Source organism: Triticum aestivum, chromosome 1A (genome assembly GCF_018294505.1).
Source record: "Triticum aestivum cultivar Chinese Spring chromosome 1A, IWGSC CS RefSeq v2.1, whole genome shotgun sequence".
NCBI classification, from domain to species: Eukaryota; Viridiplantae; Streptophyta; class Magnoliopsida; order Poales; family Poaceae; genus Triticum; species Triticum aestivum.
The window spans coordinates 54,206,480-54,211,019 of record NC_057794.1 but is presented as its reverse complement, the minus strand read 5'-3'; positions in this window follow the sequence as shown (position 1 = coordinate 54,211,019).

Sequence of the window (4,540 nt, the reverse complement as noted above, 5' to 3'; positions counted from 1 at the left end):
CTCCTCTACTCCTTCCTCCCGCCTCGTCAAGTCGAAGACGCCGTCACTGACGTCGTCGCCGTCGTTGTCCTCCTTCTTCATGCCGTCGCTGTCCCTGCTGGCCCCCTGCCTGGGGTCGCCCTGGCGGCGCTGCCTCGTCGTCGCTCTCCTCGAGGACGAAGACGACGGCGGCTGCGGCGTGAAGAAGGAGGAGGACGACGACGTAGGCGGCGCAGCTGGCGTGGGCGGTGGCGGTGCGGCAGTAGTAGTAGTAGTTTTTCAGTTTTGTTTTAGATTATGTTTCAATTTGTAAAAAGACGATGGAATGCCTAAATTTCGCCAAATATGTGTCGTGTTTGGCCGAATTTTGGTCGTGTATGTTTTTAAAAACCTTTTAAAAATGGCGCCGGGGGACGACCTGTTGGCGGTGGCTGGGAACCCGACCCCCTCCATTTTCAGTCGGCGCGCCCCAAAGCGGCGCTATTTCAAGCCCCTGGGGGGTGAACAGCTGGAGATGCTCTAAGATCATGGAGATACAACCCATTGAGGCGTTCACTGCTTTGTCCATCTTCTTCTCCCGTGAAATCACTAGTTAAGGGGGGCCTCTTGCAAAGGTCACACCTACCATCTCTTAAACGGTGCATCCAAATTCCAAACCATTTTCATCATTGGTTTCTTGCGGTGAGATCTTCGAAACTAGATCCCCTACTAATAGGTTTCGATGAACTTTTTTTCACGAAAAACCTATGAACCAAAAATATGAAAACATAAAAAGTAAATGGTTAAAAAATGAAAACCAGAAAACATCAACAACCGAAAAAAACCTGAATAATGAAAAAAAGGAAAGGGGTTGCAAAAAAAGAAAAGAAAAGGAAAAAACCAAAGCCGGAGCGCGAATGCAGTTTTTCACTATTTTTTCTTTATGAGAAGCACTGTAATGTTTCTTGCGGAAGCAAATTTGTGTTTCTTAGAGAAGCACAATTTATTTTGCTTCTACAAGAAACAAATTTGTGCTTCTCGTGAAAGCACGGTTTTTTCCTCTTTTTTCCAGAAACATAACCATGCTTCTCACGGAAGCAAATTTGTGCTTCCAGAAGAATGAAATATGTTCTTCCCATGGAAACATATTTATTTTCTTTTCCGAGAAGCACATATGTGCTTCACAGTAGAAAACATACTCTCTCCATTTTTTTGTATAAGGCCACAATCTCATATTACAGGTATCAAGGTAAAATTTAATGACTACTTTGCAAGTCAACTTTTCTTTTCGTTAACCGGGATCATTAATATGTCACATGCATGTAAGGAAGGAATGGGAAGAAAGTAGATGAGTGTCATTATGACTAAATGCATGCAAGTATTAAAGCAAGTTGCTAGTACAAGAAAACATCATTAATTTTTGAATCGATTACTATGGCCTTGTATTTATGCAAAATATATTTTTCATAGTGGCCTTGTATAAGGGAATGGAGAGAGTATTTTATTTGCTCTAAAATGCAAGGAAAACTAGGCGAAAACCAAAAGCAACAACACTCATCTAAAACCCAAAAAGGCGTACAAAAAAAAAGAAAAACAGATGAAGTGGCGGCGGCTGGGTGCACCACTTGACGCGCACACATGCAAGAAAGTAACCCCCCCCACCCCACCCCCATATGGGGTAACTGTTGACACGTTTTTTGACCAAAATAAATATAGTGTGTAACCTATGCAAAATTATAGAAATAAATGTCAACAAGAAAAATCCGTTATAAAGTTAACCGCTCAAAGTGAGGGCTGGCGATAAAATCGGCCCACGATATACTCCCGAATAGTGATAAAATTTGTTTATGACATGCAGTTTTGATGATGCTAACATTTTAGGCTCTTAAATAGGTCCACCGTAACCCTTAGATAGTTGCTCCCCTTCTCCTTGGAGAGCTCCTAACCGCGTCGATTGGAGAAGCAATGCTCGCACTGAGCCTTTGTGGGCCATGACCCAGTAAGTAGGCTCTATTGCTCGCTTGGTACCCCTTGTTCGCTCTGAAACTGCTCTGTCGGAAGTCCTCGCTTGGTCACTTCGAACCGCTCGCTCGACCCTGCTCCAATTTTTTCACTTATCTTCTATCTAACACAAAAAAAACTGCTGACTAAAAAATACACAAATTTGGGAAAAATGTTAGTTTGTGAAAATGTTCACAGACATGAAAAATAGTTTGTGGATTTAAAAACTGCACATGAGTTCAATAAAATTTGCGAATACAAATAAAATTTTGTGAATCTCAAAAGACATTGCGCATATATTGATTCATGGATCTGACAAATCTTCGCACATCTGAGAAACGTCTGCTAATTTGAAAAAGTTCACATATCTGAAAATGTTTGTAGATATAATATTTTGTCGCAATTTGAAAAAAATTCATTGATTTGAAAAATGTTCACGAATTTGAAAAAGTACTATTGTATCTGAAAAAGTAATTGCATTTGAATTTTTTTCTGGATTTGAAAAATGTTCACGGATTTGAAAAAAAGTTCTTGAAACCAAACTTTTTATGGATTTAAATAATAATTTTGCGGTTATGAAACACAATTTTTTTTGGGTTAAAAAGCTCATGGATTTTTAAAAGCAATCGCAGTTTTGAATTAAAAGTTCGGGAATTTGGAAAGAGTGCACAGGTCTGAAAGAAAATTTTTACGAATAGAAAAAATATTTTTAAAATTTATGTTCATATTTTTAATTAAAAAAGAATTCAGAAAGGAAAAATAAAAATAGAAAAGAAATATGAAACTGGAAAAGGAAGGAAAAAAAGAAACTAAAACTAAATCTGGTAAAAACAGCAGGAAAAAAGGGCCATATGCTTTGGGAAGCTTCCTAAAACCAGGGCTAAAAACTTCTAGAAGCTTCGCAAAATCACAGGCGAAGCTACTAACTAAACCAACAGAATCGCACGCTAAGCTACGCTAGATGGGCCGGCTGTTAACAAACGAAGCGATCGAGGTGTGTGCATGAGGTAGGAAAATGCACTATATTCAGCGCTATAAGCGCCTAATAGGGTTCGTGTTCTCTCTTGTTGCTAGGATTCGATCCCACGAGCTCGCTCACACCAGACTGCAGACGGCTTGCAGCTAGCCACTCCACCCAAAGCTGCTGCTGAACATTATGACGCGAAACAGAGAGCAGGGTTCAGATTTTGGAAAAAAAATAGAAAGCATTCTTGAAAATTTTGAACAATTCAAAATGCGGCAAATGTATTTTGATATAGGAAGCTTTTTTTTTTCTGAAAATTGCAAAAAAAAATTGTAATCCGAATTTAGAAAAAAACACGAACAGTTTTTGCAAAACCTAAACAGTTTTCTAAAACGTGAACAATTTTGGAAAAAATTAAAAAATTCGGATATTGTGAACATTTTTTTTTGAAAACAAGAAACATTTTCTGAAATTCCTAAACATTTATTGTAGCACGAACATTTTCTGAAATTCCTAAACATTTATTGAAACATGAATATTTTTCTGAAACTGTGAACAAATTTTGGATATGAGAACATATTTTGAAATACCTGTACATTTTCTGAAACATGAATATTTTATGAATGACAATCTAAACAGATTTTTGAAAAGGTAAACATAAATTATTTTTTAAAATGAGACATTTTTGAAATTTTGTTTTTTTGAAAACGAGATCAATTTTTTAATTTCCTGAAAGACTTTTGAGATAGGAACACTTTTTGAAATTGTGAACAAAATTTGGAAACAGGATTTTTTTTGAAATCGGGAGAAAATTTTGAAAACGATAACATGTTATAAAATTCCAAATAAATATTTGAAATTCTCAAACAAAAGAAACATGAAAAAATGAAAGAGCAAAGAAAACAGAAAAAGAAAAGAAAAAATTAAAACAAAAAGGAAATGAAAAGAAAAAGAAAAGAAACAAAAAGGAAACGAAAAGAAAAAGAAAAGAAACAAAAAGGAAAAATACAGGAAACAAAATAACTGGTTCAGGAACCTCCTAGAAGGTTCCTAAAACTAGAAAAAACCGGCTGGGAACCAAGATTCCCAAAACTGGATTCGCTCCAGCGTTTGAACGGGCCTGTCCATCCGGACGCTCGTCGATCTGCCCCTGTGCGTCGCCTTGACTACTTGCCACAGCGAGCGGCAAATATGAATTTCCTGTTGCCGGGACCTTTGTTAGTTCACTACTACCACTTCATATAAGGGTAAACTAGACTGTCTTGGACAATAGCGGGAGAGAACCCCCTATAACCTTGTGGTACACCAACCATGTAGATAGTTTCAAGCGCCGGCGTCTTGGGATTATAGTAGCCTAATGACCTTCCCGTGTTGAGCAAAATCCGTCCATCAATTGGGTCGGCGGACATCAGCGTGGCCTCCCTCGACGAGTATTGAGGTGAGAACTTATCAAGTTCGATACGACACTCCACGTAGCAAGCCCCGTCCATGTTCTTCATCCTCCATACGTCAATGGCATTCATGTCGTCATCCCACCATGCCATGGAGATAGCACCTTTGAGCTCGAGGATGGACGTACGACCACTGCCATGGCTGCTCCATGAAGGACCCAACATG